General features: G+C 47.8%; 1 long non-coding RNA gene across 1 annotated transcript in view; it reads right to left on the bottom strand.

Moving 5' to 3' along the window:
* Positions 1 to 14869, bottom strand: part of LOC147019453 (uncharacterized) — a 38605-nt gene extending 23736 nt beyond the window's left edge. The window contains exon 1 of the long non-coding RNA XR_015061417.1: positions 14525 to 14869. This is a non-coding gene — a long non-coding RNA (uncharacterized LOC147019453). The remainder of the gene's footprint in view (positions 1 to 14524) is intronic.
* Between the last annotated feature and the right edge of the window lie 337 nt (positions 14870 to 15206).

The raw sequence follows: 15206 nt of genomic DNA, 5'->3' as shown, positions 1-15206 counted from the left end.
GACTGCGGACTGGGTGGTGGTGGGGTTAAACCGCCACCCGTGACTGGTTTCTGGCGGTAGTCCCAGGAGGGTCACGACTGAATTGTCCGTCCGGTGGGCGACGCGGTCGCGATTCGAGTTACGTGGTCGATCGCACGCCGGCGGGCGCGAATTCGCAACAATATGTTTATTTCATGAAAAAAAGACTATTTTTGCATGAATAAGGTTATTTGTGCAAAATGTATTGTTTTACTTAAAACAAGCTAAAATGCAAACGACTTAATGAAAAACATGCGTTTCTGAAGTAGCATCATGATTGGGAACAAAATTGGGATCAGAACAACCTCACGCATTGTGAAAAATGCTTCTTTTAGGCATCTCAGTCTGTTTTTGGATGAATGGGGTTTCTTATGTAAAATATATAGTTTTGCTTTGAACAAGATAAAATGCACATTATTTCATGAAAAGCATGTGCTTCTACATTAGAAAAGTGATTTGGACCAAAATCAGGGTTACAAAAACCGAATGTGTTGTTAAAAACGCTTGTTTGATGCAAATAAGACCGTTTTTGCATGAATAATGTTTCTTTGTAAAATGTATTGTTGTTTTTTTTTTAATAACAAGCTAAAATACACACTATTTGATGACAAACATGTGTTTCTGCATGACAGTGGTGATTTAAAACAAAAATTGGGGTCAGAACAAGCAAATGCATTGTTAAAACATTTGTTTTAAGTAAATAAGACCATTTTTGCATGAATAAAGTTTTTGCAAAATGAATTTTTTTGTCTAAAACAAGCTAAAATACACTACTTGATGAAAACCATACATTTCTGTATGAGCATCATGATTTAGAACAAAAAAAACATGGTCAAAACAAGCAAACATGTTCTTAACAAGCTCGAATGAGCTAAGATCCTCATCCTCTTAATGATGACGTCATAAAAACGAATATGACGTCATTGTGATGTATCAGGTTTGCGATAAATTATCTGTGCTAATGCCCGGCTTGATTCCCGCAAACAAAATTCAAACAGCTTGCCGAGTTTCGGAGATAATGGTATAGGCGATTTCCATTAGTGGCGATATTATGACGACAACTTTTTTTCTCGGAAGAATTTCCAAAATCGGACATGGTTACTGACTGCACATGGGCTTTCTGCATATACGTGGCAAGTTTCACGAAGATCCGATGAAAACTCTGGGTTGTGAAACAAAAAATGTCAAAAAATAAGAATGACGTTATAAAAATTGATACGACGTCATAAAAATTGATATGACGTCATAGTGATGTATCATATGTGCGGTAATTCATCTCTGCTAATGTCCTCTTCAATTCCCACAAACAGAATTTAAAAAGCTTGCCTGGTTTCGGAGATAATTTTTTCGGCGATTTCCATTAGCGGAGATATTTTGACGTCATAACTTTTTTTTCCAGGAGGAATTTTCAAAATCGGAGATGGTGACTGCCTGCGCGTGCGCTTTCCGCATATACAGTACATGGCAAGTTTCACGAAGATCCGATGAAAACTCTGGGTTGTAAAACAAAAAATGTCAAAAAATAGGAATGACGTCATAAAAATTTATATGACGTCGTAGTGATGTATCATCTGTGCGGTAATTAATTCATCTCTACTAATGCCTTGTTCGATTACCGCAAACAGAATTCAAAAAGCTTGCCTAGTTTGAGATAATTTTTTCGGCGATTTCCATTAGCGGAGATATATTGACGTCACAGCTTTTTTTCCAGGAGGAATTTTCAAAATCGGAGATGGTTACTGTCTGTGCAGGGTATTTTTACATATATATGCCAAGTTTCAGGAAGTTTCTATGAAAACTGTAGGCTGTGAAACAAATGAAACAAAAAACAAACAATGTCAAAAAATAGGAATGACGTCATAAAAATTGATATGACGTCATAGTGATGTATCATATGTGCGGTAATTCATCTCTGCTAATGCCCTGTTCGATTCCCGCAAACAGAATTCAAAAAGCTTGCCTAGTTTCGGAGATAATTTTTTAGGCAATTTCCATTAGCGGAGATATTTTGACGTCATAACTTTTTTATAGGAGGAATTTTCAAAATTGGAGGTGGTTACTGTCTGCGCGGGGTATTTTTACATATATATATATATATATATATATATATATATATATATATATATATATATATATATATATATATATATATATATATATATATATATATATATATATATATATATATGCCAAGTTTCAGGAAGTTTTGATGAAAACTGTAGGCTGTGAAACAAAAAAGTCCACAAGAACAACAACATGAGTAAGACTTGGAGATCCTCCACGAGGATCAAAAATGTTTGCTTTTACAAAATAAAACCATATTTGCAAAAATAATGTTGCTTTGTAAAATGTATTGTTTTGTTTAGAACAAGCTGAAATACACATTATTTGAGGTAAAACATGTGTGACTGCATGAGAATAGTGATTGAGAACAAAAAACAAGGTCAGAGCAAGGAAAAGTGTTGTTAAAACACTTGTTTGAAGCATGAATAATGTTTCTTTCTAAAATGTATTGTTTTGTTTAGAACAAGGTAAAATACACACCATTGATTAAAAATGTGTTTCTGCATGAGAATAGTGATTTAGAATAAAAAAAACAGGGTCAAGAAACAAGCAAAAGTGTTGTTAAAACACTTTTTAAAGCAAATAACACCGTTTGTGCATGAATATAGTTTTTGTAAAATGTATTGTTTTGCTTTGTGCAAGCTAAGATACACACTATTTGATGAAAAACATGTGTTTCTGCAAGAGAGTAGTTATTTAGAACAAAAATTGGGGTTAGAACAAGGAAAACTGTTGTTAAAACACTTGTTTGATGCAAGTAAGACCTTTTTGCTTGAATAATTTTTCCTTGTAAAATGTATTGTTTTGTTTAGAACAAGTTGGAATACACACTATTTGATGAAAAGCATGTGCTTCTGCATGAGATAAGTGATTGGGAACAAAAAAAGAGGGTCAGAGCAAGCAAATTTGTTGTTTAAAATGCTTGTTTTAAGCAAATAAGACCGTTTTTGCGTGAATGTTTCTTCGTAAAAGAAATTGTTTTGGTTAGAACAAGCTAAAATACACACTATTTGTTGAAAAACATGTGTGTCTGTGTGAATAGTCATTTAGAACAAAAAACAGGGTCAGAACAAGTGAATGTGTTTTAAAAAATGGTTGTTTAAATGAAATAAAACCGTTTTTTCATGAAAAAAAACTTTCTTGTGTAAAATGTATTGTTTTTCACAGAACAAGCTAAAATACACATGATTTGATGACAAACGTGTTTCTACGTGAGAATAGCGATTTACAACAAAAATCGGGTTCACACCAAGCAAATGTGTTGTTAAAAACGCTTGTTTTCAGTAAATATGTCTGTTTTTGGATAAATTCGGATTGCTGTGTAAAATATTGTCGTGAAGTTGACCGGGTTAGAATCCTGCTTCTGTCAGCAGTTGTAGGGGAGCTGGGGTTGGATTCCTACTACCTAAATTTGTGGTAGCCAGGAGGTTAACACCAACCAACCTCATGGGGCGGTCGAGCGGTCCTTATTCCCAGGAGGTGGACACGCTCATTGACATGGATTTCACCTCATGCTCGAAGGGTATGGCGGAAGATGACAGAGCCCAGTGAGGGCAGTAGCCGGCGGAGTAGGAGTTTTCGGGTTTGGAACAGAAGGACAGCACAAGTGTGTTTGATCTGCGAACCCCGCTACAAATACACGAAATGCGGTTTCTTTGGAAGGGAATACATTTAATTTGGTGTATTCACCAAAGGTTTTGCACCTTTGGTGCAAAACTTCCTCTGGAACATTCCAGGAACAATATAACATCATATAGGCCATATGGCATTTCGCACTCCTCGGATTATGCATACTTTGATGAAATCAGCGTAAAAACAAACTTGAAGGGGGCGCCTCGGGCAAAATGTTCGAGATAGAGAAAAATGGTTTCAAGACTTTAGGTGGGGAATGACCTCAAGATTATGCATAAAAAAATATCGTCATCCGAGCTCTCAAAGTTTGGGCGGTCGTATGATTTTTATGTCAAAATTTGAAATTTTCTAAGTTTGTGACCTTGACCTTGGGACGAAAATGAAAAAAAATAAAAATAAAAAAAAAATCGAGCTCCGTAGGGTTATGCAGGTGCCATTGGGCTAACCAAATACCAAAACCACTGCCAGATTCGACAAACCCCTCGGAGAAGATGGATTTTTATGTCAAAATCGCAATTTTCTAAGTTCGTGACCTTGTGACCTTGACCTTGGGACGAAAATGAAAAATTGAGCTCCGTGGGGCTATGCAGGTGCCATTGCGCAAACCAAATACCGAAAACCCTGCCAGATTCGACAAACTCCTCAGAGAAGATGGATTTTTATGTCAAAATCGCAATTTTCTAAGTTCGTGACCTTGTGACGAAAATTAAAAATCGAGCTCCGTAGGGCTATGCAGGTGCCATTGCGCTAACCAAATACCGAAACCCCTGCCAGATTCGACAAACCCCTCGGAGAAGAAATTTTTTAATGTCAAAATTCACAATTTTCTAAGTTCGTGACCTTGTGCCCTTGACCTTGTGAGGAAAATGAAAAATTGAGCTCTATGGGGCTATGCAGGTGCCATTGGGTGAACCAAATACCGAAACCTCTGCTAGATTCGAAAAACCCCCAAGGAGAAGATGCAAATTGAAATTGGCTACCCCCTAAAAACACAATTCGCAATTTTCTAAGTTCGTGACCTTGACCTTGGGACGAAAATGAAAAAAAAAAAAAAAAAAAAAAAAAAAAAAACGAGCTCTCTGGGGCTATGCAGGTGCCATTGGGCTAACCAAATACCGAAACCTCTGCCAGATTCGACAAACCCCTCGGAGAAGAAATTTTTTTTATGTCAAAATTCGCAATTTTCTAAGTTCGTGACCTTGGGAAGAAAATGAAAATATATATATATATATATATATATATATATATATATATATATATATATATATATATATATATATATATATATATTGTTGTGGTTGACCAAATTCGCAAACCACCATTCAGGTCCCTTAGGTGAGATATCTCGGTAAGTATATGTGTAGTTAGGCCCAAACCCGTTGTCTTGAGGGAATAAATGTCATTCATGCGTGCTGCGACTCTTCAGGATAGCCGTTTTTCTTTTACTATCTTTATTTTGGACTAACCGCCATTATTACCACCACCAACCACGTCTCAACAGCCATCACAACAACCACCAACCACAACGCCGCTTCACCACAACCGCCACGACCTTTACCGTCACAACTCGCCACCATCGCATCACCGTCATCTCGCGCCACTCGTGGGCACCGATGCTGGACTCGTGTAGAGCGCGCACCGAGCAGCGTGTTCAAAAGCATCGCGGACTTTCCGCAGAAAAACGGATCAAAAACGACTCACGCCCACTTTTGTTCCGTCCAATCGGTGAGCGAGGGGCGGTTTGGCCCCGCCTACAGGGCGTTGGAGGGCGGTTGCTATATGCAAATTCATGGATCAAAAAGCATTCACGCCCACTTTTTCTCGGGCCAATGGGGAGCGAGGTGAAAGGTCGGAGGCAGAGGGTCAAAGATGAAGGAGCGAGGCCACGGGGGATATAAGGGGCCGCGTTCGTCAGTCGAGGCAGTTCAGTTGGCAGGAGGAAGAGTTGAGTTCGCAGGAGGAAGAGTTCGCAGTTGGAAGTGAAGAAGCAGTTCAGTGCAGTTGGGAGTTCGCGGAGTCGGAGTGAAGAGGACGGAGCTGTGGAGAGGCGGCGGCGGCGAAGGCGGACGAGGGGGTGCTCGCGTCGGATTCGGGGAACTGCGGAGAGAGAAAGGCCGGCGGCGCGACCGAGGTCGTGGTGGGGACGCTCGTCGCGGGACCCGCGATTTTGTGAAATCCTCCTTTCCCCGAGCATCAGCAACCCCCTCCTGTTTCCCCCCGCGCTGAGATAGTGCGACAAAAGGGGGCCCCCTTCCCACCCCCTACCAGACACTGTCCGCGAGGCCCGCGGAGTTGAGGCACCACCGCCGCTCCGCGTCTCATCATCAGACGGGTAGGCCCGACACGGTCTCGGCCCCAGGCACGCCTACCCCCTCATCCTGGAGGGTGGTTCTCTTTTCTTTTGCTTTGGGAATATGTGTTGTCGGCGCCGTCTGTGAAGTAAAATTGTATAAGTGTTGCTGTGTGCTCGCGTAGTCGGTATTATATCTGCATTGTCGCATTTACTTTTTGTCTTCTTCTTTTCCATGTGCTTTTGGTGGAATTGTATATGTGTGCTTTCCGTTCATCGCGAAATAAATGTGCTTATTATTGAACTGTTTTCCCGCTTCGCTTCGTCATTTCTTTCATTGAATCCCCATCTTGCTTCACGTAAAGGGTTGGTCGAGGGCTAAGACGCCCGATAATTAATCGAACCGTCGAGGCCGACGAATAACACCGCTCGGTTATCCCGATAGTACGGAACGGGTCGCTTAAGTGGCCCGTGTCCAAAGTCGACCTGCGGCGAGGTGCGATCGCCCGGTCTACCCTCCGTGTGGGTACTTAGGTAGGTCGAATTTGGCGAGCAACCCTATCCCACGCGGGGGCCGATTGGCTCGATCGCGGTGAGACCGAAAGGTCCACCCGTAACTGGTTCCCGGCGTTAGTCCGAGAGGGTCACGACTGGATTGTCCGTCCGGTGGGCGACGTGCCGCGATTCGAGTTACGTGGCCGTTCGCACGCCGGCGGGCGCGAATCCGCGACACTGGTGTCAGGAGTGGGATACAAACCCATCGCCCTCCTCGCGGCACTGGTATCGGAGAACGGGACAACGGGCTCTCCTGTCTCCAATTAAATTCACGGGAATCGGTCCAGGGGTGAGAGAAGCGACCCCCGATTCCCTCCAAATTACGAGCGATTCAAATTAACCCTTCACGAGAAGCAAGATGGCGTCTCAAGGCGAGCGGGAGCCGGGGGTATTAGAAATGGATGTAGAATGTGTAGGATCCATGGCTCAGGATGAAATCCCCGTGCAGGAAATGTTAATAGTACAGGAAAACGAACTCGCCCAACTGAACCCAGAGCCCGAAATGGGTGCGGCAGCGGCCGCGGTGTATGACACCTCCCCTCCCCCTCTCCACCAAAACCCTTCCCCAACCCCTGCCGAAACGGCTCACTCAAGCGCACCCGACATGGCCCAGCTATGCGCCATGCTGGCGGCAATGACAAACGAAATGAAAGGAATGAACGAAAAGATGGATACAAATACAAATGAAATGAAAGGCATGAACGAAAAGATGGATGCGAATACACAGCAAATGAACGGAATGGAAACAAACATGAAGGAAGAAATGAAAGAGCTGCGGGGTGAGACGCAGAACATGGGCCGATGCCTGCAGGCGGGCATGAAGGCCGTTAGCAGGGAACTCAAAATGGCGACTCCACGTGTAGGAGCGAACGAGCTGGAAGGGGGTGCAGCGGCTGACAGGCCCGCGGTGGAGGCGGGTAAAAAAATAATTCGGGGGGCGTGTTGGGCGAGGGTCGTAACAAAAGAATCGACGGTGACCGAAAGGGAAAAATTAAATGGGGAGACCAAAACGTGCGAGACGAGACACGAGGTGACGACAACGGAAATAATAGTTGAGACAAGGGAGGTAAAGGGTGAAGAGTTGGCAGAGACACGGGAGATAGGAACGATAGAGGGAAGACTACACGATGAAGATGGGGTAAGTGACGCGCACACACACACACACACACACACACACGGAGGTAGTGGAGGACAATGGGGGTGAGCTGGTGGACTGGGTGGAGGCCCAGTGCGAGCAGCTGGATGGCCTCCTCCAGGAACGAGGGGAGGGAGTATGCCCCCTTGAGGCGAGTCACGACCAGGTGAGTTCGGTCGTGCTTTGCGAGGTCGAGAGGAGGAGTGCTGCGAATGGGTGCACGGAGAGCTTGGGGGGTTATAGAGGCCCCGGAGACCCTTGTGGGGACACAAATCCCCAGTGTAGTTGTCCCTGTGTGTGGGGTGCAAGGTGTGAGTGCGTCCCCGTGTGTGGAAGCGACCCCGTGTGTGAGTGGTGTGGTGGCGATGGTGCCGGAGTACGTGCTTCCCAGCACGCCGTGTGTGGATGAGGCACCGTGTGTGGAAGAGGCCGTGTGTGTGGATGAAACGGCCAGTATGAGTGAGGCACCGCGGGTGAGTGCCCCCGCGTGTGTGAGTGAGGCACGGAGTGTGGATGAGGCACCGCAGGTGAGTGCCCCCGCGTGTGTAAGTAGTATGGTTTGTGTGAGTAGTGAGGCACGCGCGAGTGAACGGCCGAATGCAAGGGAGACCGTGTGTGTGAGAGAGCGGTATGTGAGGGAGATGTCGGTTGGCATGCGGGAGCACGCAGCCGCGTCTCCCGGGGTGAATGTGATGGAATGGAGTGTCAGCGTCGTGACACGCGGGAGTGCGTGTGTGGAATGGAGACGGAGACGGCGACATGAGAAGAAAGAAAGCCGAGTAGCGGCTGTAGATGTTTCGGGGACCGTGCCGGGTTCACCCAGCAGTGAGCACGAGGCCCGTGCTGTGCAACGCACGAGACCACCACGTGCTCGCTTGCGAGAGTGAAGTCCCGGTCCGGAAACGCCAGCGGTGGATTTGCCGATCCCGCGGACAGACAAAGTTTAGGCAGGATAGCGGATTTGGACCGGACGGGTTCTCCACGCGATCGTGTGTGTTAAGCTCCAACGGGCAAAGCACATGTGTTCGCGTGGGGAACCCCTCGAGACGTGGGGCTTGTTTTTTTTTATGCGCACGGTGACGCCATGGCTGCACGTGGGGTTGGAATCCGGCAGGAGGGGTATCCCTGCCGGATAGTACCGTCCAAGGAGGGACGAGGAACACGTGCAGCTGCATGACGTCACGGGCAGGTGCAAAGTGCGCGAGCTCTGAGTTGCCGCGCTGGTGCTGCGCATGTAAAGAAAAAAAAAGGAAAAAAAAGCAAGCCTCACTTTCGGGTGCACAGGATTCCTGGGCAAGGGGTGGAAGACCCCCTTATCCTGGGCACAGGATGGAAACTAGTTAGGGGGAAGGGTTAGCTTAGTTAGACCGACTTCATGGTTCAGGGGTAAGTCCTCATGGAGTCCGTGGAATGGATTAGGTAGAGGGATTTAGTGAGCTTTAGGTTGGGAAATAAAATGATTTATTTGAAGACAGTGACAGACTGGTGGATGTGTAGAGTTGATGTAGTTTAGCTACGTAGTGTTAAAAGGAACGTGCTGTAGTTTAAGGGACGACGTGGGAGCACGAGTTAGTTAGGGGAGGTAGTTAGGAGGATGGCAGAGTTCAGTGGTGAGTGTGTCGAAGAGTTGGTGAGTTGTGTTGTGACATGATGAGTGAGTGAGGCCAGCGGGTCTGTGTGTGTGGAGCGAATGGGGAATGCATGGTGCGATGAGTGATTGGGGGGAGGAGTGACTCCCGCCCAAGGGACCCCGGGGTCAGTATAAAGTGAGTTAGGGGGTTAGTTAAATTGAAAAATGGAAGTCGTTTTGTTGTTGGTGGGAGTGTAGGCTCGAAACCCGTTTGGAGGGGTGCAGGAGCCCTGTTGACGGGCTTGGGAGCGTGGCTGCGAAAGGTGAGTATCGCTGAGTGGGTACCCCGGGCACCAGGCTAGTCGGCCGTGGTAGGCCAAGGGCCCATGGGGGGCCGGGATAGCGTAGTGGGCACGGGTACGCCTGCTTGGTGCTGGGGCCCGGGGCGCCATTAGCCGCGTGGGCAGTGTTGTGGGCAAGGGTGACCCTCGGAAAGGGGCCTGGGAAGCCAGCCTGCCACGTGTGCGTTTCAGGGGAGGTGCCATGGGGGGGCACTCCCCGGTGTTAGGGAGCTGGTAGGCTCGGAGGCAGTGTAGTGCCCGGGGGTGCCATCGTCGGAGAATCGGCAGAGGGTCGTACCTGCCAAGGGGAGCCACGTGTCCCAGCCATGAGACCGTGTGAGGGCACGGAGAGAAAATTGGGGGGCGAGGCCCGAAATTGTGAGGACACCAACACAGGCGACGGGAATCTGGGTTGTTAGAACCAATAGTTTAAGCGAGAGGTGCTTGTTGAAAGCCCCGGGGTAGTTTAGCAGTTAAATGGTTAGGGTAGATTAGGAAGTGTACCCCTCCGCACCATCCATCCCCTCGCTCTCGTTGTGGGCCGCTGGACCCACTTTGGTTATAGATCGCTGAACTCTGGGGAGGCCATCCTGAGGCTTAGATTGGGCCTCGACACAGGACGCTAGCTCTCCCTTGTTCCCCTCCGGGAAGGGAACGTAGGGGTTGGGAGTAGGCGAGGTGACAGGATAGGTTAGCCGAACACAGACGATAAAGGGGGTTAGGGGACGATTTATAGTGGGGAAGTAAAAATAAAAACAACAAAAAAATAAGTTGGGGCTAAATTGGGTTTGACAAATTAAGGGAGTGGGTATGTACAGTGACAGGCAAAGGCGATAGGTGGGAGGGAGACAGGTAGGTAGGTCCGAGCCCGCCTTCCAAGTGGCCAGCACCACCGCACTCCCTCCACCAACCTCCACGGAACGGCAAAGGCTGGCCAACTTCATCTGCAGCTGCTGTGCTGCAAGGCCTGTGCCGGCTGGATCGTCTGCAGCTGCTGTGCTGTAAGGCCTGTGCCGGCCAGTTCATCTGCTGGCTGTTTTTCTTCAAGGCCTGTGCCGGCCAGTTCATCTGCCGGCTGTGTTTGCCTGCAGCGGCCTTCTCCTGCGGGCTGTGTTTGCCTGCTGCCTTTGCCATGCCATGCCCACTGCCCACGTTCACCAGCCCCGTTCAATTTTGCTTTGCCCCCCCCTGTTCATTTCCATGTGCGCCAGGATCCGCAAGGCAACAGTTTTCAAGCTGCAAGAACTGCCCTGTTGGCAGCTACAACACGGGCCTGCAGTGGCGGCCCGTGCACCGTGTTTGTGTCCATCCATCCATTCGTTGTGTTCATTGCGTGTGCCACTTGAGCTGGCACGGAGACTGCGTTGTGCAGCCCATGCACCGTTGTGGTTCACTGCGTTCAGTTCAAACCATTCATCCATCCATTCGTTGTGTTCATTGCATGTGCCACTTGAGCTGGCACGGAGACAACGGTTGTGCAGCCCATGCACCGTTGTGGTTCACTGCGTTCAGTTCAAAAGGGAAGGCCTTGGACTGCGTGTGAGCAGCCAGCCACGTTCCCTGTCACCTGCATTGTTTTGAGCCAGAGACTGCATGCGAGCAGCCTGGCTCCCTGCTAACTGCTTTTCTTTTGCAGAGTTCATTGATCCTGGGCCATGGTTTAGTGTAAAATTTGTAAGTTAAGGTTAAGATGTACTGTAAATATGAGTGCGCCCCCGGCATGTCTGTCCTCGCGCCGGCAATTTTATTTAAGTAGTCCGTGTGAGTGAGTTTGTTTAGGTAGTTACGCAGCCCTCAGGTTATTTATTTTGGGGACACGAATACCATGAATGTCGCACTCAGGGATCCGTAGGTAAAATGTACGAGGGGAAAACTACACATGATGGCACACGAAAATTTGACGACTCGGGACGAGTCTGTAAAAAGGGGAGGGGGTAGTGTTGTGGTTGACCAAATTCGCAAACCACCATTCAGGTCCCTTAGGTGAGATATCTCGGTAAGTATATGTGTAGTTAGGCCCAAACCCGTTGTCTAGAGGGAATAAATGTCATTCATGCGTGCTGCGACTCTTCAGGATAGCCGTTTTTCTTTTACTGTCTTTATTTTGGACCAACCGCCATTATTACCACCACCAACCACGTCTCAACAGCCATCACAACAACAACCACCAACCACAACGCCGCTTCACCACAACCGCCACGACCTTTACCGTCACAACTCGCCACCATCGCATCACCGTCATCTCGCGCCACTCGTGGGCACCGATGCTGGACTCATGTAGAGCGCGCACCGAGCAGCGTGTTCAAAAGCATCGCGGACTTTCCGCAGAAAAACGGATCAAAAACGACTCACGCCCACTTTTGTTCCGTCCAATCGGTGAGCGAGGGGCGGTTTGGCCCCGCCTCCAGGGCGTTGGAGGGCGGTCGCTATATGCAAATTCATGGATCAAAAAGCATTCACGCCCACTTTTTCTCGGGCCAATGGGGAGCGAGGTGAAAGGTCGGAGGCAGAGGGTCAAAGATGAAGGAGCGAGGCCACGGGGGATATAAGGGGCCGCGTTCGTCAGTCGAGGCAGTTCAGTTGGTAGGAGGAAGAGTTGAGTTCGCAGGAGGAAGAGTTCGCAGTTGGAAGTGAAGAAGCAGTTCAGTGCAGTTGGGAGTTCACGGAGTCGGAGTGAAGAGGACGGAGCTGTGGAGAGGCGGCGGCGGCGAAGGCGGACGAGGGGGTGCTCGCGTCGGATTCGGGGAACTGCGGAGAGAAAGGCCGGTGGCGCGACCGAGGTCGTGGTGGGGACGCTCGTCGTGGGACCCGCGATTTTGTGAAATCCTCCTTTCCCCGAGCATCAGAAACCCCCTCCTGTTTCCCCCCGCGCTGAGATAGTGCGACAAAAGGGGGCCCCCTTCCCACCCCCTACCAGACACTGTCCGCGAGGCCCGCGGAGTTGAGGCACCACCGCCGCTCCGCGTCTCATCATCAGACGGGTAGGCCCGACACGGTCTCGGCCCCAGGCCCACCTACCCCCTCATCCTGGAGGGTGGTTCTCTTTTCTTTTGCTTTGGGAATATGTGTTGTCGGCGCCGTCTGTGAAGTAAAATTGTATAAGTGTTGCCGTGTGCTCGCGTAGTCGGTATTAGATCTGCATCGTCGCATTTGCTTTTTGTCTTCTTCTTTTCCATGTGCTTTTGGTGGAATTGTATATGTGTGCTTTCCGTTCATCGCGAAATAAATGTGCTTATTATTGAACTGTTTTCCCGCTTCGCTTCGTCATTTCTTTCATTGAATCCCCATCTTGCTTCACGTAAAGGGTTGGTCGAGGGCTAAGACGCCCGATAATTAATCGAACCGTCGAGGCCGACGAATAACACCGCTCGGTTATCCCGATAGTACGGAACGGGTCGCTTAAGTGGCCCGTGTCCGAAGTCGACCTGCGGCGAGGTGCGATCGCCCGGTCTACCCTCCGTGTGGGTACTTAGGTAGGTCGAATTTGGCGAGCAACCCTATCCCACGCGGGGGCCGATTGGCTCGATCGCGGTGAGACCGAAAGGTCCACCCGTGACTGGTTCCCGGCGTTAGTCCGAGAGGGTCAAGACTGGATTGTCCGTCCGGTGGGCGACGTGCCGCGATTCGAGTTACGTGGCCGTTCGCACGCCGGCGGGCGCGAATCCGCGACAATATATATATATATATATATATATATATATATATATATATATATATATATATATATATATATATATATATATATAAATAAATCGAGCTCCGTGGGGCTATGCAGGTGCTATTGGGCTAACCAAATACTGAAACCCGTGTCAGATTCGACAAACCCCCGAGGAGAAGACGCAAATTGAAATCGGCTACCCCCTAAAAACACGTTTTTTGGGCGTGGCTCCGCCCATAATGGGCGCACCACGCCCATTTTCAGGAAAACACAACTGGATCCTGATATAAACCTCCCACCAAAATTTTGTCAGGATCGCATCAAAACCCACGGAGCTATGCTCGGGACAGACAGACAAGCCGGTAGGCGGACATGGGTAGTCGCCTACCCAATAGAACCTGACGCGATGGGCCCGTTCGATGGGGAATGACCTGAGGATTAAGGACAAAAAAATTCATGATTCGAGCTTCAAGGGTTAATGCTGCAGATTGTTTTTTCGTTAAAATACCCCCACATTTAGAGGTTTTTCGGCCGTTGCTAGGCAACGGTGGGGTCCATAGCAATGGTTCTTTGTCACATAACTAAGACATACCATGAACCTACCATACCAGTTTCATGTATATCTGACTCAGTCTCTGAGATATAACGAACTTCGTTTTTTTATTGTTTTCGACCAGGGTTCATTCAAAGTCTATCTTATCCGACAGTTTTCATAGGATTCGGCTGGAAATTTTTGACAATATGGCTGAATGTACTGCCCACAGTCACTCGTGGCCCGATTTATGATTTTCGAAAAAAATTATTGTTTTATGATTTTTCAAAAATTTCAAAGTCTCGTTGCTAGGCAACGGTGGTCTCCATAGCAACAGTTCTCATTTGCACACAACTAGGTCATGGTATGAACCTACCCACCAAGTTTCATCTAAATTGCCATTGTATTAACGGAGCACTGGACCGAACAGACAGACATACAGACAAACATATCGACGGAAAAAGTGATAATAAGGGTAGATCAAAAAAATATATATATATTTTTTCGACTTTATCGACTACCCAACAAACACAGACAGACAGACAGACAGACACACAACAATAACGAATATAGTGGTCACTTATTTTTTTCGTGAAAATATTTTTTCGTGAACCAAAAAGAACAATGTAATGAATTTTATAAATAACTCCTATGATTGAAGCCTCGCACACACAAAGGGTGACAAGCAAAAATAAAAACCCCTTTCTTTTAAATAAACTGGTACTCAGCCTGGCCCTTGTCGATCTGGTGTGAGGGAGCTTCGTCCGGCACGTGCATACAAAATGGCGCCGTCTCTTGTCGAGCCCGGGAGGAAGCTGCCTCCTCCATCCACGTGCACACGCAGGCAGAATCGCGCTTCCCATATCGGAACTTCCCAAACTTCACAGGCGCAAATCTGGCCAGCACCTCCTCGATCGGCTCTCGACGTGCACACACTCGATCGCCTTCTCGCCCCGAGTTGTTTTTTTTGCTGTGGAAACCTCCTCCCTTTCCGGGGCGTGGCCTCCTGATCTCCAAACCCGGGTAGGCGGGGCTTCTCTTGTTGTCGTTGTTTCAGGGACTCTGTCCCTCGCTTACGGCCTGGAATATAAAAACATGGGGGAAAAAAATCACAGAGGGGAACTTATTTTTACTCCCTCAGCTAATCAACACCGCACCACCCCTCATGTGGTGACACGTAACACTGAAACTGACAGATTCCATGACTTGTATACATCGAGGTGCTTCGATCCATCCACGGACCATGCTGCACCGTACAATCCTATTAATCTGTAGGCCTACTATTAAATTGGTTCATCGAGCCCCATAATCATAATAATCATATATTGTTGGCCTTAGATCAAGATAAAACGCATACTGTTTGTTGAAAAACACGTGTTTCTGCATTAGCGGAGTGATTTAGAACAAAAAA

The sequence above is a fragment of the Eptatretus burgeri genome, chromosome 9 (genome assembly GCF_056783735.1).
Source record: "Eptatretus burgeri isolate ZD-2024b chromosome 9, Ebu_testis_v1, whole genome shotgun sequence".
NCBI classification, from domain to species: domain Eukaryota; kingdom Metazoa; phylum Chordata; class Myxini; order Myxiniformes; family Myxinidae; genus Eptatretus; species Eptatretus burgeri.
The sequence above is the reverse complement of the archived record's forward strand: the minus strand, read 5'-3'. Positions and strand labels throughout refer to the sequence as shown.